Here is a 20,943-nt window from a genome sequence, read left to right on the forward strand (position 1 = left end):
TTCCTGGCTGGGATAAGTGCATTTAAAAGGCTGTGGTACTCCCGTGTAGTGTGGAGATAGGGGCTATAATGGGAATTGGCAGCTTTGTTTCATTTTTATTGTTCCCATTGACTGTTTCCACAGGCTTGTGTGTGGGCTCTGTGCCTGTCATCACACTGTACTCCCGGCAGATATGGTTTTCCTTCTGCCCCTGTGTTTTTTGAGATGCTGTTTCTGCCACTGTTCTGGAAAACTTGCCCAGGTTGTTTGGGATGAGATTGAAGACTTGTGTTTAAAGGGAGCATCTCTGCATTAGTGCATGATCAGTATAACTTTAATACAGAATGTAAATCCTCCAAAATGTATCTCCTTTTGAGAATGCTGCTGACTTCCTCATGTCCTCACCAGCTGGAAGAAGTGAAAGTTGTATTTTGAAGGAGATTCATCTGGAGTAACCCTGTGCTTGATTTAAAATTGCTGCACTTTGCAGAAACCTCTCATTCATCTGATGAGCTCTTTGACAACAGGTGAAATTCTCTCTGAAAAGATTGAATTTTGTGGTTCCTCTTGGGAATAATTTCATATATCATATCTGAGGCTTGAAACTTTGCACTGATTTTTCTTCAGAAGGCCATACCAAAACTATATATTTCAGCTGTGCATTAAGCTTGTTTTGTTCTTGTAAAATCCAGGAAAAAACAGTCAGAAGACCAGAATAGTCATGTTTTATTAAATCTTTCATATGAGTGAGTAGGAGTTGGTCTCATTCCTTCCTGTAATGTCAAGGATTTCAAACTGGGAACAGTTTAAGCTGAATTGAAGATTAGTAGCTGGGTCAGGATGCATGTGGATAACAATGTATCCTTCCAGAGAGAAACGAACAGATGTCCAAGCAAAAATAATAATAAAAAAAGATTAAAAATTACCTTTCCTCTGCATTAGCTGCCATGAGAAGAGGAGAAGCCTACACAGGGAAAGTTTTGATCCAGAGAGAGGTACTCAGGAAGTTCAGCCATGTCCTGTTGCAGAAATAGCTCCTGTGATGGATTGGCTGTTTCCTAACTGTGTTTTCAGCAAATCTGCAATCTTGTATGAGCATTTTAAAGCATTTTCTTGAGTCGCCACTTGGCTCGCAGTCCCTCTTGTTTGTTTTTGAATGAATACCTTGATAGGAAGACTTTGGAGCAGGGAGGCATCAGGATTGTCATGGAAACAGGAGCTGCAGCGCTGGCTTCCAGACAGGAGGTGTGGTGATTCATGGCTTCAGTCTGGGTGTCTGGAAATGAAATAAGTTCCAATTCTCAGGTGAATCAATGAAATAGGATTTGTATTTGTGTTTTTATTTTCCCCTAGGAGGTGTTCTGAACATCTTCCCCACATATCCTGTTTTATTTCTACTGTTTTAAAAGGTAGGAAGGGTGTTCCCTAAGTATATACTCAGCATCTGAGCAGTAAATACAGCTCTGCATAGGGAATACTCACCTGCCTCTTGTTTTCATTTTAGTTTAGCCTTAAATTAAAAAAATACGAAACCTGTAAGCTGGAATTTGGTAATGTAGCAATTTGATTTACTTCTGGATGAGTTTGGGAACAGGTTTGTGCACTGTACATGTGAATGTGGTCTCAGTGTAGAACATGAGAATGAGGTAATTGCAGATCAGAGTTTCTAAACGTAACCTCAATTTCTATAAATGGTGTTTGTGTCCACACTGAATCCCACGTTTTGTTTATATTCATATAAATATGAAGTAAGTAATTGCAGAGCACATGCACAAGTGTAGATGTGAACAGCAGGATTCTGCTGTAGGCACACATAGTTTGGGGCACTGCTGGTGCTGGGGATGATTGAGTGGCTCATCTCTGAGAAGTGCCAGGAGGTTGAATCCTCCTCTTTAACTGCAGGATCCCTTCAGTGCTATATATATGATATATTTCCAGAGCCTCCTGAAATCCTTCAGTTGTATTTAATAGCACAGAAATGGAGTGGAATTTTAGCCTCACATTGCATACCCAAGATGCATCTTCAGGGTTCTTTTTAAAATGAAAGAAATTTATGAATGAAGATACTTTATATTGTGTTCATTAGAAGGAGAATCTCTTGCTTATCTGCTTTTATTGGTTTGTTTTTAAGTTGCTGCCACAGTGGCCAAAGAACTGTGTTGCTCTGTTGTTTGACCTTTGTGGATTTGTGGGAGTGATGGGTATGATACAAATTTACTTAAACTTTGGGAAAAACCTTGTGTATCAAAATTTTTCACTGCTGTCTTTGAGTTGAGGGTGCCCTATCAATTAATAAGGAATCACTTCTATCAGTAATTAAGACTGCAGAGAGGTGATTTAATAGGTTTATGAATCTGAGTGCCATATTTTGTTACTGATTGCTTTTCTGTTTAAATCTTCAAGTCACAGACAGGGTGACCTTTTCCTCCATTTCTTCCTGTTTATACTTTTGCTATCAACTCTGTGGTTTAGGTGATCATTTTTTTTAAAATCATTTTTGTTTCAGTGGCCTGTGCTGTTCCCTGGGTATCTTCTTCCTATGATCAAAGAGTTCATTTTGTTGCTGGAGCTGTGGTTTTACCTTCTCTCAGGACTGTTACAAATACACACCTCTGAGCTCATGGAGTAGCTCTTTCACCAGCTATTTGTCGGTGTACAGGCTTTGATGTCTGGTGTTTTGGGTTAGCTGCTGCTGAGATCATTTACCCTGGGGAGGTTTAGCAGGTTTATAGGTGCTGCTGTGAGTTCCACACCCGTGGTGTATCGCTGCTCTTGACGTTTTAAGTGCCTTCTCCAGCTGTGCATAAATGGGAATATTCCTGTTGCCATCCCAAGTGCAGTTGGGCAGAAAGTCCAGCCTGGGTGTCTCTGCTGTAGAGGGACAAGGAGCTGGTTTGCATTGCAGCAAAAATGTGATCCAGGAGGGTTTGCTGGTACTAAATTCTCTTAGCTTTCCCCTCTTGGAATCTGCTTCCAACCCTCCTCCTCTGCCTTTTAGTTTTCATAAAGAAAAAAGTTGTTCTTTCACACAATTGTTTTGTTGTATTCTAAGCCTCATCTGTTTACACCATGTGCAACTGAGAGAGATTAGGTGTGGGAAAGAGGGGAAAAGAAACCTCTGGGGCCCTTGTGAGCTCTGAAAACCATTTCTCTCTGTTTCTGAGGTGCCCTAAAATGCCTCTTCTCTAATATGAGCTGCTCTGTAGGGGTTTTCTTAATCTTCTGTTAAATTAGTGGTACTATTTTTGTTTGGCTTATTTTGATTGGGTTTTTTTTCCATATTTTGCTCTACTGTAGATGTTCTTCATCAGGAGGCAGAGCTGTGGAAAAACAGGGAGATGTCCCTCTGCCTCCCTGTTTTTCCTGCACTGTGTATTGGTGCTTCATTTGGCTGTTGTCTTTCATGAATAGTGTGGCTTTTACATCATTCCAGTTGGGAACCAGTGTGGAGGAGGGGAATGAAGTAATCCTTCCTCAAAGGCATCTCTTGCTGTAGAATTAGTCAGTACTGTGCTTCTGCCTCACCTGGTAAAACTGCTGGCTCATACCTTTCAGGGTGAATGTCACCTGGCACCCCTGGGAAGGGTTTAATTTTACATATTTTAGAGTTGACACTAAATATTCTATGCCTGTCTTGTTTTACTCAGACTCACCAGGATGACCAAAGAAGCCCATGTAGAAATAGTTCCTATAGAATATCTGACAGCAGCTGAAGGAGATGTGTCTGCAGGACAGCAGTGTTTTATTCTGACTGCTGAGAAAACAGAATAGCAGCACAAGCAGTACTTATATTCCTATCCGTGTAGTCAGATGGGAGCAAAACGAATCAGGATTCTGAGTATGAAAGTAAATTTGGGATACAAAGTTAAAAAGGCACACAAATTATGGCAGTTTTTGGTTCTTTGTGGAAAACTTTGGTAATATTTGATTAACATGTCTTGTTAAATGCAGACAGACAACAGAGCACGTAATTCTTTTGGAGAAGAGAGCACTTAGCTTTCACAGGACAAAGGGCAGGATTTGGAAGTAAAGAAGGAGTTGTGTGTCCCTTGATAACCACATTTGACAGCAAAGCAGCAATGCTGGAAGAAACTTCATAGCTTTATTTTTCTTTGTGCATAAGGTCACTGACTCCACCTGGTTCAGCTGTTCATCCCCTATGTGTGAAGCTTTTTATACTTTTATAAAACCAAATCAACAACAAAACCCCCCTGAAATATAGGTTAGGAATGGATGTGACCTAATGGAATAATTAGAACTGTTCAGTTTTGTGTGGGATTTTTTATTGCTTCGGCCAAGTCAAAACCTTTTATATTGTATGGAGTCCTGAAAGTTTTCCCAAAAACATTCCAGTCACTGGACCAGATTAATGGCGTTAGAAAACCACCTCCTCTGGTAGGATACATCTGCCCCAACATCCCCTTTAATTACTGGGGGACTGTCATCTCTGGGCTTCCTTAGTAGCTGATGCACCTCCCCAGGGTGATAAAGCTGGCCAGTCTTTAGTTCTTGCCTGAGGTTAAGATTAATTGCCTCTGAGCAGTGTGTCAGGATTTTTGCACTGACTCTGAATGTAATCTAGGATTGAGTAGTTTTCACCTGGGTTTCTTACACAAATAGTAATAAGTGTTTAGCATCCCTTTATCTCTGAACAAGGTCTGCAGGTAAAATAGAACTTTTTAAACACTATGCACAAAAAAAGTTCTGAAAAAGCTACAGGATTTCAGTGCTAATCAATGCTTGATTTTCTCCCATGTCTCAGAGAAGGTATTGTACCTCATCTTGAGCTCTGAAAGTCCCTTTTACCCCTCTTGAGAAGAACTGGGGGGGCTGCAGAGACTGGGATGTGACTGAAATTGGTGGTGGAATTGTTCTCCTGTGCGCTGAGATTGTGTTTATTATCCAGCTTTGCAACAGGTGAAGCACAGCAACAAACTGCAGAATAGCAAACAGACCCTCTTCCCCCTTTTCCTTCTATTTTTCCCCTTCCCCCTCCATTTTTTCTCCTTTCCCCTCCATTTCTTCCCCGTCTTCTCCTCCCTTTTCTTCCCCTTCCCCCCCACCCTTTTTCCTCCCCTTTTTTCCCATTTCCCCCACTTTTCCTCCTTTTCCTTTCTTATTCTTCCCTGTTCTTCCCCTTCTCCTTCCCCTTCTCTCCTCTTTTTCCTCCCTTTCGACCCCGAAATCCTGTAGTCCTCATTCCTGAGTATCCTCTGCCCGCTTGTCCCAGCGAGCAGAGCAGGAGATGTTTGGATGCTTTGCCCAGGAGCAGCAGGAAGGCTGTTCCCAGCTGGGGCCGCCTTGCTCCTCGAGAGGCATGAAATGCTTGGGCAGCGACTGTGCTTGGGACTTTCTGCCTCTCTGAACTGCGCCTCTCTCCAGAGGAAGCTGGCGCAGGCAAATACAGAGGAGGAGTCTCCGGGCCTGTTGGGGCAAGAACTTGTTTTGCCTTGAAACTTAATGTGAAGCTTTGGCAAAGCTGAAGATGAAAGGCAGTGGGTGAATGATGAGTGTTCAGTCATTTCTGATGTGTATTGCTGTATCTGGGGGGCCAAAGTTCAGCCAAGATGGCTTTATAACTGCCTTGCTTGTTCTGGGCAAGTGACACAAATATTAATCGCGGGGTTGAACTTTGTATTTATTTCCCATGCTGGGTTGGGATGTGTTTGTAGTGTCAGTGTTCGGTTGTTTGGGGTTTTCCCCCTTCAAAACTCAAGATAAAGTTGGACTTTTGGGAGAGAGGGCAGATCTTGTTAGCATTTTAAATTGAAATCAGCAGAATTTTCCAGGAGGACTGAAATGATACTTTACTGCTGTTGTGGTTGACTCCATTGATTTTATGATGTCTATTCTAGGATTGAGAAGCTGCACATTTTCCTTTGCGCTTCCCTCTAAACAGCTTCTTTTCTTCAAAGGAGTGAGTACATCAGAGAGCTTCAGGCACTTGAGTTACCAGGCAGCTCCAGGTACTAAAAATGGGCAGGGAGCCACGTGAAGCTACTGAGAATTCAGCTGACAGACCTAGAAAGAAACTGTAAATTGAGACAAGTTAAACCAGCTCTGAACAGGCAATGCCATTGTTTGTGTTTCTGTTTAATAAGTGATTATTTATTTCCTGGGAGTACATTTGTGAAAGGGGAATGTTTTCCATTTCCCAGCCATAGTCACTGATGTGGTCAGCATGGCTTGTGTTTTGGTTGGGCAAAATATGAAAAAAGAGCCACATGATCAGCTTGGAAAAGCATGCTGTTTTTCTGGGATGTTCAAAAAGGAAGCCTCTCTGCTTCCTTAAATACACCTATACTATGTTAAAGAATTAGTGGCACTGCTCTTCTGTCTGTTGTCCCAGTTCTGCAATGCCATCAGTGTTACATGGTATGTAAATCTCTACAGCCCAGAAAAACAGCTGAAAACTCATTTGACTTGGATGAAAAGGCATTTGTGTGGGTATCAGTCTAAAGGCTGGCAAAATAAAAATCTTACCTTGGTTGAGATAAAGGGGTAGCTGGAATTCAGAATAGGTAGCACTAGTTTGGTCAACTGTTAGAAAGGCAAAACTGATTCAAGTTCTGAAGGCCAGTGATGCTTTTTTAATAGCTGCTGTCTTTAAAAGAAGCCTTTTTCCTTGGTGGTTGCTCCTAGAAGGTCAAAATCGCCCATACTGTCCTCAGTGGAGGTCCTGTCCTATGACAAGCGCTGTGTTTGGGAGTGGTGTGTTGAGTGCACAAATAAGAAACAGTCAGAAATAGCAGTATTCTTTATTGTTTAGGGTAAAGAATAGCTGCCACCAGAGCAGGAAAAAATGGAAACCAGAGGAGTAATAGAAAGTGGCGATGACAGCGATTGCTGCCGGTGTAAACAATTAACACTATTCATTTTGGGTAAAGCCCAATCATAGCATTTCCAAGAAAAGGATAATTCTTCCCCTCTACCAGCAACCACACCAAGCATCTTGTGATGCACAGCCCTTGGTTCCTATCTCTGGATCCTTTTTAGCTTTCCTTGGGGTTTCTTTTCTTATTTCAGTGCTGTATTTATTTCCTGATGTTTTTGTTTTATTGCTCTCTGCTCCCTCTAATTTATTTGGGGTGACACTTTTTCTGTGAGTGGGTGTTTCAGTCAGCCCACGGTTACTCCCTGTCTAAGAGGGCTGATGTGGAAGCAGAAGGTGAACTGCTGGGACAGCTCTGGAGCTTTGGGAATGATTCTCTCTCATGGTGTAAAGTTGCTGCAATGGACAAGGAAGGAACTGAGAATTAGGGCACATGTGGGGTCATGCAGCTGTTTCTGCCTTGGCTCTCATTCCTTTCAGTTTCTCTGCACTTGCAGTGTGCTGAAAATTGACTTTGTGGACTAGCAGAACTTGGGGCCTTTTTGTAGACATCCTCTGGCACTTTCAGGAACATCCCAGTGGTGTTTTCTAAGTGTTTCTGTGTTGCTGGTAGGGAGCTCAGCTCAGAGCCACCAAGGTGTGGGTGCTTTGGAGCCCAACCCTCTTACACTTCTGCAGTGCTCTTCTGCTCATACTTTATACTCCACTGGTGAGTTTGGGCTGTGCTTGTTTCTCATTGGCTCTGTGTTGATTTTGGCTGGATGTTGCCTACTCTTGTTTGAATGAATTCAAAACTTTCTGAACAGCCTTACAAGGTGGAAGTTGCATCTGTCTTCACTGTATTTATTCATTTACTGTATTGCTGGGAACCCACTCTGCTCTGCAAAGAACTGTTCTAATTAGAACAAAGTTTTCTTGGAAGCCAAAAGTAAAATGTTGCCATTTAACTTGCAGAGGGGCAAAATAGTTCTGTCTGGGCTGTAGGAATGACAGTTTCCCAGGAAAAGTTAATACTTCCAAGTACTCCTAACTCTGTTTTTACATCATCAGAGACTATTTATGCTCTGTCAGCTTGAAGTTACATTATCTGAAGTGTGTCAAGTCAGAATGATGTCATTGCTTTTATAGTCTCTCTCTTCTTGAATGTCGCCTCATCTACTACTTCTTAATTCCATTTCTGTCACTCTTTCCATCCCTCATCTCTTTCTTGGCTTGCCAGACAGCACTGCAAAACTATCAGACTTGCTTTCCAATGGAAGTCACTGCAGCTTAGCTCACAGCCAGCTTTGCAGCATTAGTCAGGAAAACTTTGACTGTAGCCTGTCGCTGAATTCCAAGGGAGATGTGGCTGCCTGCATGGGAGGGATGTGCTGGAGAGAAATCCAAGGGTGTTTTTGTGCAGGGGCTTATACAGATAAGGGCACTGGGAGTTTTTCTCGGTTTTCTCCCTTACAAAAAATTCACAGGTTTTTTCTTTGTACCACGTACTGCTGTCTTGTCTCAAGAGTTACCAGAGAAGTAAAAGTTTCCAAAAAAGGAGGGATGCAAATCACAGAAATGCAATTAAAGTAGCAAAAGGGAGGTGCAAGGCAGACAGATTTATCCATTTGGAACTGTACAGTATGTCAAGTTCTGATTCAAAACCTTGTGGGGTTCTTCTGTTTTTCTTTGCCATGTTGTTTGTAAAAGGGATTTTGTGATAACTCACCTACAGCAGAGAAAATTCTGTAGCATAGATAAGAGTGCCTGGGAGGGAGGAAAAAAAAGAGGCCTGGATGTAAATGAGTAAGAGTTTATTCTTGTGGGTTGTTTCCCTCAGGGAATGTCCACATGAGGTTCTGAAACAGAGCTTTCTTCTCTTTATTTTCACTGCTGGGATTTTGTGTGACACTGGGGGTGGCAGTGGAAGGGGAGGCTGGAAATGGTGGTATTTTCTTGAGTAATAAAACAGGAGAGAACAGAATTGGAGATGGGAAATAAGGCCAGGTCTCACAAGATTTGGAGGTCTCATTTGAGCCTAAACACAATTGTGCTTTATGTCACAGCAAAAAACCCTAAATCCAGCCAAATTCTGAAATATAAGCCTCTACTGCTGCTAAGAAAGCAAATATTAACTGCATTTTTATTAAAGGGAAGTTGAGTTTTTCAGTGTATGAAATCACATTATGTCTTTGTGCTAAGTTTGAGACACCGTAAAAGCCTCTAAAATATTTACCTTGGAATTATGTTGGAAAGATTGTTATATAGACCCAATATACAAGGTGGTTTTGTCTGATGTTTGAACTTATAAATGGGTTTCTGACTTTAACTTTGGAAATTGCCTTGCCTTTTAAAAAATTATTTATTTATTTATTTATTATTTTTTAGCAAGCTAGTTCATGTATTAAATTGAAATCTGTATAAATTACAGTTAATTATAGTCGGCTCAGAGTGAAGCCTAAAATAGGTTACATGCCGTTTGGAATAAAATGTGCTGAAAATGATGAAAGCTGTTTGGTTGGGCCTGAAGTCCAGTCTGAGGTGTTTGATCCTCCCCTGGCTGCTGCTCTCCCATCTTCCTCATGTCTACTATGGCAGGTCTGCTGGCTAGGCAATGAAGTTACAAGGTTCCTTGGAAGGAAAAAAGGAGGGTGTGAGACTGTTGAGCCTTTTGTCTTTAGGAAGAGAGGCTGAAATGGTTTCTCCTATTCATTTGAGACCAACCAAAACTCTTCCTCAATGTCACATTATCCAAATACCAAGGGGAAAGACATGCTATTTACTAAAATAAAAAAACATCTAGCACTAAACTTACTGAAGTCCTTTCTTTTTCTCCCTGGAATTGCATTTTGGGTCCTGACTTTGAGGGGACATTTGCTGTCCCCCCTGTTTGGAAGGGATGGTGGCAGAGCTGCCCGGTGAGTCAGCAGGGGCTGCTTAACCCTGTCCCAGCACATTCTGTCATGGTTTTGTTTATGGATGATACAGTCTGTGGCTGTTTGTTGTCCTTCAGCTGAATTAGTGCTTTATGCCAGTTTTTATTATTCTGAATCCTATTGAATTAATTACATTAAAACAACTTCACTAGAGACCTTGAGCAAGAGTTATTTCCTGCAGCACATCTTCCTGCATTTATGTAGTGACTTAATGAATGCCTGCACACTTCCCACTGTTCAGCTATTGTTTCACATTCCTGCATGCATGTCCTTGACGGGAACTAATTATTAGTTTAATTGTATGCAAAAATATTTATGCACTACATTTTTAAAGCATTATTGCAGTAGGTACTTGTAAAATAATTTCCCAATAAAAACACGAGATCTAAAAGGGCACATGCAGTAGGGTCTGACCTGCAGTGTACCTGGGAAGCTTTTTGGAAAGCAAATTACTTTGAAAATAACTGTGGACCTGAGCTTAGTCATTCTGCTTCCTGACTGCAGTGGCTGCAGTGTAAGTAGAAGAGGTTTTATTCTTTACCTTGCACAAACCTGGGTGCTGTTTAAACCCAGCTGTTTTTTTCTTCCTGTTCTCTCCTCAATCACTGACCCAAATTTCTGTGCAATTGGTAACAGAATATTCAGCCAATTTCTGTGCTTAGGTAAGGCTGAGATTAAAAACCTGTCCTCAGTGAGTGGTGCAGCCCTGGAACATCCTGGGGGATTTGCTGTGGGTGAGGAGGTGAAGTCGCAGTTGTGCTCACTTGGTTTTGTGACTAAAGGAGGGAGCACATTTGGCCTTGGGCAGCTTTCAGGAGCTGTGTTGTTGGGCAAGATGTTTGTGTGGAGTTATTTTGAAGGATAAAACTGGTTCAAAAACTCTGTTCTTTCCTAAGATGTACTTTTCTAGTAGAGGTTAAGATGCACATGGAGGAGCCTGAGGAACACACCCCAGACCCCAGCCTTTCACTTGTGGCTGAGAGGAGGCTGATACAGTGTGGGAGGCCTTGAGCTCCTGGCTGGAGAGGGTGAAATTTCTCCCAGTCACCAGCACCAGAAGTGCATTATGAATGTTTCTCAGACTTGGCCATCCAGGGTGGTGGGGGCTGGCTTTGGTGTATCTCAAGTCCCAGAGGAAGCTGGGCTTCAAGTTAACATTCTGTCTACCCCTGAATGATTTGGGGAACTCTGCATTACAAAAAGTAAACCATTGGAGCACTGAGGTCACTCATTATACTTGAAGTTTTGTTGAAAACTCACCAACAAAGTGCATTTGTTTTCCTTTGCTGGCATCACGTTCTGCTTGGAACTGCCAGAGCTCCAGGAATGGTTGGACAATGCTCTCAGGGACAGGGTGGGATTGGTGGGATGGCTGAGCAGGGCCAGGAGTTGAACTCGGTGGTCCTTGTGGGTCCCTTCCAACTAGATATTCTGTGATTCTGTGAAAATGGGGAATACTTTCCATACTCACCAGGGCTGTAGGGCACTGTTAGTTCCTAACCAGAGCTGCCCTACTCTCTGGCTGATGGAGCTGCCATTTCCCTGTCTTTCCAGTAGCACTGCTGTGTTTCCTCTGGATCATCACTTACCAGGCTAAGCCTGGAGGAGGAAAAAAGGCTTGCCATAGGAACCAGCTCAGGTAATGAGGTGGCTGATGATGTCATCCAGTTAAAGCTTAATAAAATTTATTATAAAAGATTTCCTATCCTTGAATATTTCAATCTGTGGCCTTTCTTTTAATCTTGTGTCTTTTGCAGCTGTGGTTTAGCAGGATCTCTGAGGAAACAAAGGCAATCAGGACATTTTAGGTTTAAATTTCTGGCAGTGCTAAGTCTGTTGAGGTTCTCTCAGCTCAACAGGACTCTCAAGTGTGAGGTTGAGCTTTGCAAAGGGTGCTTGTGCGTGTCCCACTCTAAACCCATCAGCTGCACTCTGTGAATTTGCTCAGGGGCTGCATTAATGGGTACATTAGCCACAGATCTACAGTTTTGTAAGAGGAGAACAAAAATTTATAGCCCCTGTTTACTTAATGGTAGGTCAAGAGGCCAGTCCTGCAAATCACTTCTCATTGTAGGTGCTTCAATATGGAAAATATTTCAGGGGAATGCATGCAGCATTTTTTCTCTTCCTTTTTCTGTTTCTGTCTGCTGTTCTTTGAACTTGCAACACTGGAGGCCACAGAAACGTTTTGTGGGGAATATAATCTCAGAAAGGAACATTTGATGGAAGAAACTTGTGCAAATGAAATGCTCTCTGTAAAAGGAAATAATTCATGTCTTTTAGCTTTTCAAACGCATCCTAACACTCCTGCTGGGTTCCTTTCACTGTGAAGTAATGCAGAGGATTAGTCAGCATCATCTAATTAGGCAGCGGCAAAGCAAAAATGGTGTTCAACAGCCTCTGCCCTGGTTCTGTTTCCATTCATAGGACTTGCCCATGGAAGCCAAGGACATCTGAGTGATGGCACTGGAAAAGTTGGAGGGCTGTGAGGTGAGGTGTGCTCAAATAGGATTTCACCTGAGGAGGAAATCCAAGGTCATCCTCTGCAGTTTCTATACCAGAACAGTCATCCTGTGGTCCGAGTGAGTCTACAGGTAACTGCAGCACTTCCTTGTTCCTTAATAGCTCTGGTGATGTCAGAGCTTTAATTCTGCTCCATCCTGCTGGAAAAGACAGGAGTGAGACTTGCTGGACAGCATTTTCTTCCTGTTCCTATAGGTCTGTGCTGCTTTGGTGTGCATAGTGGATTGTCCTGTGATGTATCTGTGGCTGAATTCCTTTAAAATGTGCTTAGCAACAGTACCTGGCAGGCCTGAAATGGGAGAGTTCACCTTGAATTCTTCCTGGGTGGGCTGATGGTAGAGTCCCAGCGTCCAAGAAAATGGTATTTTACACTATAATACACAGGGAGCAGGAGAAATGGTTTGTTGAGAGAGGGTTCTCCTGGCCTTTCATTTCACAGCAGCCCTTCAGCACGTGGCTAGCTGCACTGAAGGGCTCCCAGTGACCCTGGCCCTCACTGAGGAATGCTGACACTTCAGCTCACTTGGAGCACAAACTGGATTTCACTTCTTTCTCAGTGGTTGGCACAGGATTACTTAGAGCTGGGGAACTGGGGAAGAACAAGGTGGCCTCTTCCCAGTGAAGGTTATTACTATTAAGCTTTGCCCACTGGAGCATTAGATCAGCATAAAGGAAGAAACTGATCTTTTTTGTATTGGGCTTTTAAAACAAACAAGCAAAACACTTTTCTTATTAGAACATAGGAGTTATACCAGCAATGCAGTTGACACTAAATAGTTTTAAGCAGAAGACATTGCTGTAGATGAGAATCATCTGCAATTAATTGACAGAGCTGGGACATGAAAGGGCACAGGATGGAAATGAATTCTGCTTGTTTCTGTCCAAACTGATATTTTGGTGTGAAGTTGTTGATCAAATCAGCCTTATTGCTGATAGTTGATATTGATAATGAACCTATAAATTGTTCCATTGTGACTTTGTGTGACTCCCAGTTTCAGTTAAGCTGAATTTACAAGCTTAGCTCCTAGTCATGTATGGGAGGAAGGATGTGTATCCAAGACTCCCCAGTTCACTGCAATGTCCATTTTAGTGTCTGCGAGTCAGTCTGGCTCTTCTGACCATGTTGCACAGGAGAAAAGAGGCAAAATTCCCTTCTGGTACAGCTGCTAAGGAGCTCCTGGGAGGAAAGAGCTGTTGGGAAGTGGGAACCGTGAGACTTTGGTGATGACATGCTGCAGCCCTGGGATGGTGTTGCTTTGATTAGGGGGATGAGGTGTAGAGGGAGCATGTAGATGGGAAACCACAGAACTGGGAAAAGGAAGCAGCCAGGGCCACAAAAAAAAAAAAAAGGCAAAACAAACCAAAATGCAGAAGTGAGAGAAATCCATTTACCTTTACGCATTATAGAAAGACTGAGTCTGGAAAAATTATTTTCCCTGCCTCCCACACCCCCTCAGGAACACCATCTGCAAGTGTTTATCTTTTCCAGTCTAAGGAGTACCAGAGGAGATTAGAGCTGTTTTTTCCCAGACTTTAGGTGGGAGATCTCCAGGGGCATGTCTACCCAACATTCCAGCCAAGCTTCACTGCTTTCTTCCTTATTTTTTTTATTTTAAATGAATGTCATCAATATAATAATAAAAGCAACATAACAATTCACTTAGGGACTGCAATAAAAAATGACTGTGTGACATGTCTGCCCATTGAAGATACCTTTGAAATGATGTTCTGAGTGCAGATGAGGTTTGCTTCTTCCCATTCTCCCCTGCTTTTGCAGGGCTGAGCATATGGCAGTGTCAGGTGGGATCAGGGTGACAGTTTCTGGTCCAGCAGTTCCCCTTTGTGCCCACCCCAGATCCCCATGGCAGTTCTGAGCATTCCAAGCCTCTTGTATCACCTTGTCTTTACAGCCCTGTCACTGACTGGGGATGAATTCTAGGAAGAGATCTTATTTTCACAGTATTTTCCTATTCTTTTTGAAGGGAATGTGGAAGAGGAACCTTGTGTGAGGCATTTGTAAGGTGAGCCATGTCTGTATAAATAGAAGTGCTGAGCACATCAGATAAGCTGCAGCAGAAATGCTTCAGAGGCAGGAGAGCTGCCTTGGTGAAATGATCACAGAATTGTGAAGCCTGTCCTTTCTGGCTGCTGCCATGAGGACCTGCACATCAGTTTGTCCTCCCCCCAATCCTCCTTCAAGTGCAGGTTCATTTAACATGGTAATTAATGCATTTTAGACCCTTGAAGTTTGAGCAGAGGGCACAAGGGGTGGGGATGGCTGCAGCAGAGCTGGGAGTGCTGTACAGGGACTGTGCTGTGCCAGGAGGGAAAGGGTGTCCTGACTTCTCAGAGCTGATGCAGGGATTGTCACCTCATTTCTACCTGTGCCTTCACTCAGGATGGGTTTGGAAGTGCATGGTGTTTTTCCAGTCTCCAGTGATTTGCAGAGTAGAGTAGGACAGTCCTTGACTTCCTTGGCAGTGCTGTCTGCAGAAGAGACACCTGGCAGTGTTTGGGCCTCTTCACTCAGGGTTTTTTGAGCACACACAGCCTCTCCTCTCCTCTGCACTTCAGGGTACTGGGAGCAGCTCAGCAAATTCATCTTCAGAAGCCTCAGTTTGGTCTCAAGCCTCAAGTTGTCATTGTGAAACTGACTTTGCCCAAGAAATCAGATGCAGACTGTTTTACCTGCAGACTGTCTGATCTCTGTACCTGATCCCACTGTGCTGTTGAGCAGGTGAAATCCCATAGGGATGGATTTCACCACAGTGATGGAATCTATTTGTGATGTAATTCCCAAGTTTTTGTGTTCTCATTTAATTTGTCACTCAGTCTTTATTTCAGTCATCTTGGATGTACACTGGCATAAAGCAAGTGTAAGGTAAGCTGGTCCTTAAGGAAAAGGAAGATTCAGGATAGTACAAATCCAGGCAGAGTTGGGTCTTCAGTTATTTCCATGGGGAGGACCTGGTAATGCCTGTGCAGTTTATTTTCTCCAAAACTTCACTTGCTCCAGGCCAGCTGCCTCAATGTGACCTGTCAAGGTTTGTTTTCAGGCATTCATCCTTAATCATTGGGAAAATTGATCAGGGTGTTGTGAGTAACTGAGGGTTCCAAAAACCTCCCTCCTGCTTGGAACTGCTGTTAATGGACTTTAAAAATAAGCTGGGACAGTCTGGCAGGTATCTGCTTGTTCAGGAAGTCACACACACAGAATTTAACTGAATCCACCCAAAGTGAATTGGACAGGAATCCAGAAATTCAGTCACAGCCAAGGTGTCCCACCAGCACTTTTCAGGAGTGCCATGGCCAGGTGTCTGCTTTGGTGCTGCATTGAATGCATTTCAGCTCCAGGATGGCTTTCTTCCCCATCTCCTTTCCCTCCAGACTTCACACCACACTGGCTGCTTTGCTAACAGCTCTTGAAGAGCCTGTTTGCCTCAGTCTCATCAAGGAGGAACAGAAAGATACTTTCCCTTTACTCTTTCAGCAAAAAGAGAGGAGCCTCGCTATTTATTGCTGGGGTCCCTTTGTTTTTTCAACTAGGCCAGCAGTAAAAATGGAAGTGAAGATCCCAGAAATTTCTTTTGATTAGCTGCAAGTTTGAAGAACAGTGTGCAAGGGAGAAGGTGGAGGAACACAGGCTACTGAGGATGCTGGAAAACACTGAAATAATCCATTTGGGTCCTCAGATGCCACATAAAGCGGAGCTTGTGGCTCCAAATATGAAAACAAAATTAGTCTCTCAGTAATGTGAGCTTTTTTATTACTTTATTGGGTCTTTCTTTTTGTCTTGGATTTTGTTAAAGTGGCATTTCAAACCTCTGTTGGAATGCATGGACTGTATATGTTGCTTAATTGCATCAGCCTTTTTGTAAAGAAGGACTGGGAGAAGAGCAATTAACTGCAAGCTCTAGTTATTTTTTCCCCTCTCCTTCTTCCTCTGTTTTCTTTTTCCTGTAGGAATGTCATGATATTCAACAATGATTAGAACATATTGAATCTTACAGAAGCGTAATTTCAAAATTTAGATAATTTTTTAAAAGATTCTTATTTTTATGCACTGTGAGACACCCAGGAGAAATTTTTAAGGAGATGGTTACTGGCTTAAATATTCAATAGAATTATTTATTTGATTATTATTATTAATAATTATTTTTATTTTTATTGTAACTATTATTTCTAAACCCCTTGCATCTAGATCAAGTCACAGGAAAGAGCAGAACCTCTGTCCAGCACCAAATGTGGGTTTGACTTTCATTGTTGACAACAGTAAGTTTGGCATGAAAACAGAGAGGTTGAATTTATATGATAGCAATAATTCTCGAGGAGCAGAGGAGGAATTCCATCGATTTCATTGTGACCAGGAATGTGATTCAAATTAATTCTCCAGAATGTGATTACTTGCAGTACTCTCATATATATAGCCCACCTAAAAGGGCTAAATTAAATACTGCATCACTTGACAGAAAATCCATAAAGGTTTTAATCTGAGGTCTGTGGTTAAATCAGTCCTTATTGTGTCCCGTGCCTAGGAATCCAGTCCCAGCAAGGATAATATTTGCATTAGTCTACTTTAAAAGCTTTAGGTTAGATAAAAGGGAAATCCTGTGCTGTAGATGGGCTGTGTGACGGGTCTGAAGGCAGACAAGGCTGATGCGGCACATTGGCTCGTGCACACAGCACTTTGTGCATCTTCCCCAGGGAAAACCCTGTCTGGCACAACTCGGGTGATCCAGGACTCACTGCCAGCCCTGCGCCTGCAGCTCCTTCCCTGGAGCTGGGCTGGGCTCCTGGGCTTTGTCCTGGCAGGCAGAGAGTCCTTGGCTGCCCCAGAGTCTGAGCTCAGCTCTGCTATTGCCTTCGAGCTGAGAAAACCTCCAAACCTCCTTCAGTCTCCAAAGGGGCTCAAACATTACTTTTGCTGCCCCGGGAATGTTCTTGGAGTAGATTTCGTTAAGAAATCGGTTATATTGCTGAATGCATCAAACACATCAGTTTGTCTGTTGTGTGAACTTAAATCAGGACTATTTGTAGCCACTTTCCTCCTTCACCTATCTTTCACCTGCCTGTGATAGTAAAATTATGCCAAGTGATTTTTATTTTATCTTTGTAATAAACATTTCTGTGATTTTTCTGCTTTGGAAGCAATGCTGGGAAATCATTTCAGCATCAGGCACTGGGATTAAGATTGTTGTGAAACATGATTTACTGGTTTCAGACTTCTGCCTAAAGATGTATTGGAAACATTATTTTAGTTAGTGATGACCCTTCCAAAATCCTATTCTAGGCGTGAAATGTTAGTTCTGTTCCTGTGTGGAACTTCAGATTGTGGCACATTGTTTGTTTAGAATTAACTTTGTATCAGGGAGCTGTGGATGTCCATGCTGAGAACTGATCAGGAATGGTTTGTGTTGGGAGGGCCCTTAAAACCCATCTCATTGCACCCCAGCCATGGGCAGGGATACCTTCCACAGGCCCAAGGCTGCTCCAAGTCCTGTCCAGCCTGGCCTTGGACACTTCCAGGGATGGGGTGGCCACAGCTTCTCTGGGTGGAATGGACACATAAAAGACAGCAATTCTGTAGCTGCAACCCAAGGTTGATGTTGGTCACTGTGTACTCTGGGAGAGGGAACTTGCCCTAGAAGTGTCAAGGAAGGAAAAGGCATCTGGGTGTGCTGGTTCACCAGGGTGTGGGGTTGCACTTAGGGAACCTGCCTAGTTGCATTTTTCCATAAATTACGGTGCTTCAGCATGCCCAAACTTTTCTTTCTGCAGTCTCGGCTCTCCATTTAGAGGCAAATTTTCTAATGCTCTTAACTTCCACTATTGTTTAGGTTATTTGTTTCTTTTAATCTCTTTTTAAAAAAAAAAGTTTTCTCCTTTTTTTTTTGTCCACTCAGTTTGTCTTCCACCCTTCTCATTCATTCTCAAAGCCTCTCTTACTGAAAATCTGTTTTTCTGCCTTTTTTGCATCTTGTAGCTTACTTTGTCATGGGGTGGGAGTGAGGGACAGCAAGAAAAATACATGGCAATCTTTCGATCTTTATTAAAGCCACACTTGGTAAGACTTAACGTTTTTAGAAATGCTTTCCCTAAACAGCTATCACTTTCAATGCTCACTTCTCTAGTGAGAAAGGCATTTTGAGTCCCTTTCATTTTCATAATCTTCATTTAAATGCAGCCTGTTGAACTCTGAGAGTGATAATTGGACATGCAGTTTACTAGTTCTGGAATGCTGGGTGTTTGGCACTAACAGAATTGGAATGAAATCAGCTGTGAGTCCTCCTATTTGATCTGGAAAAGATGTGTCTCAGCTTTTCTGTCGTGATTTAAAGTGATGAGGATGGTCCTGTTTTTAATTTGCAAATATTGGACCCTCTTGCAGGTAAACCCTGTATATAACCTCTGTATAAGTTTATATATTGAAAGCAAATCCATAAACAAAAGCTGATCATTTGGAGAGCCTGGAATGAACATTAGAAGCCTGAGAAATAAAAGTGTTCTATATGTGGTGCAATGAGTAGAGTTTAAATTTTCTTTCTTTTATAAGATCTTGATTTTCTTAAGCTTACTGCTTGTGTTTAGGTTTTTTTTTCTAATTTCATTTGTAAAAGTATTCTTTGTTTTCCAGATAATAAAACAGAAAAAAGACTATTACTCCTGCCGCAGATCAGAGGCACAAGCTCTGCCACCAGTTCTGGTTCACAATTGCAGCCCTTAGGCTGAAGTTTCTGAAGTTGTCAGAAACATCCAAGTAATTACCTTATGTTCTTGAAATCTATCTGGTACTTCCCAAGATTAATCTCTGAGGAGTTGTTGGCAGTGTTTGTTTTCATGCTGGAAATATGAACATATTTAACAGTTGTGTAATAGCATTGATCCCTTTAAACAAGTTTCAGAAGTCCCCCGTGGAGTGGTCACAGAATTGCAGGACCAGGTTGGATCTAGGCTGGAAAAGCTCTCCCAGGCCATCGACTCCATCCTGTGCCCGATCCCCACCTTGTCACCAGCCCAGAGCACTGCGTGCCTGTCCTGGTTTGACAGTGCCATGTCCAGGCCTTCCTTGAACACCTCCAGGGATGGGGACTCCACCACCTCCCTGGGCAGCCCCTTCCAGTGTTTAATAACCTTTTCTGTGAAGAAATTCTCTCAGCCCCTTCTTTTGGGTGTTGGTGTCAGTGGGGTTGTTCTAGTGGTGCTTTTGACCCAGGGTAAATGTCCATCTCCATGGTCAGGTTTGAAGATGTATTTATGTTTGAAGACATATTTATCTTTAAGGGCAGTGTAGAATTTTTCATCTATGCTTTTATTTGTATTCAAAGAACAGTCTCTAAATATGTTGTGGCAAATGTGTATTTTTTTATAAAAATACCCACCTGTAAATATTGATTACCATGACTTCTTTGCACCAAATTACAGTGTGCCTGTGCCAGGGCATGAGTCACCTGCCGCCCCACAGTTGTCACCCAGGAGTCTGACACTTGTGTATCTTTTTATAGGTTTGACTTAAACATAATGACTTACTCATTTCCCTCCATTCCTCTTACAGAAATTCAGTCTCAAGACATCTCAAAAGTCATGTGTGGATTGTTGAGGCTTTTAAAAAGGGACAGCCTGTTCTTCCTGGAGAGAAATCAGAGGTGTTGGGTTTGAGTGGTCTCTGATGGGACTGGAAAAATAGGCATAAGTGATTCCACATGATCCATGTTTGTTCCCCTGGGAGCAATGGCCCTACCTTGCCATGTCATTGTGTGCAGGTACTGTGAGGAGTTGTGTCTTCTCACAGTAGTAAGAACTGATGGTTGGTGTAGGAGCTCTGCTGTGGTGCAGGTCTGATCTTCAGCTGCCCATGATTTACTGAAGGCTTCTCTGCTGGTGTATGATGTGCTGCTCTGCTACACTATTTACAATTATCTTATACTGGGTTGAATGAAACACTCATTTCCTTTCAGAGTGTGTTTGGTTTCTGTGAGTGCTCAGGGGTGAGCTCAAAGGGCTTATTTTGGCTCAACAAAATGTGCAGGAGATTGTCTGCCTTCCTTGCTGGCCCCACGTCATGATTTTTCTTCCCTCTTCTTTATTGAGGAAGAGGAGTCTTTATTGGTGAGCCAGCATGGCCTGTGAGGGATGGGGAGACAGAGCTGGGATTTTGGAGATCTGACTGTTATCCCACAGTAATTAACTGTGTGCCCAGACAGGTCATTTAATGCCCCATTCCTTCATTTCTTCTCTGGCTTTTCTGTGCAGACTCCTCCATCAGGTGAATGTTTCTGCTGGAACTGTGGAGTTCAATCAGTGCTGGGACTGCAGAGCTCAGTCCATGCTGGGATTCCCAAGCAGAACTGGAACTAAGTCACTGAATGGAAAAGTGGGTTTGTTTGCTTTCTTTAATGATAGTAATCACTCAGGTGCTGGTGTCTTATCCTGTATTCTCTTCTGATTTACTGAAATAATTTGTCCTGAAGTTTTGATGCTATTGAGCCCTCATGTCCATGGAGAATAGATGCTGGAGATCTATTTAAAATAACTGGTAATGGATGTCTTAGAAATCCTGTCCCTGTTCCCCATAAAGACTGGGGGGTAAGCCTTGAGGCAAGGTTCAGATGGTGCTTTTCAGGAAAAGCTTGTATTTAGCAGCTTATTTTGGATTCCTTCTCTTTCATCTGTGAAGAATTTGATTTATACCAGCAG

At 42.6% G+C, this 20,943-nt stretch overlaps 1 protein-coding gene across 5 annotated transcripts in view; it reads left to right on the plus strand.

The window, feature by feature from the left end:
- Window positions 1-20,943, plus strand: part of ARHGAP32 (Rho GTPase activating protein 32) — a 238,584-nt gene that overhangs the window by 29,268 nt on the left and 188,373 nt on the right. Inside the window, exon 2 of one of the 5 annotated variants that reach the window (XM_072918149.1) lies at window positions 12,154-12,320. The exons of 3 other annotated variants lie outside the window; for them this stretch is intronic. The gene's annotated coding sequence lies outside the window, so the exon portion shown is untranslated. The remainder of the gene's footprint in view (window positions 1-12,153; window positions 12,321-20,943) is intronic. One more of the 5 variants, XM_072918150.1, reaches the window with a different exon arrangement.

The sequence above is a fragment of the Taeniopygia guttata genome, chromosome 24 (assembly GCF_048771995.1).
Source record: "Taeniopygia guttata chromosome 24, bTaeGut7.mat, whole genome shotgun sequence".
Taxonomy (NCBI): domain Eukaryota; kingdom Metazoa; phylum Chordata; class Aves; order Passeriformes; family Estrildidae; genus Taeniopygia; species Taeniopygia guttata.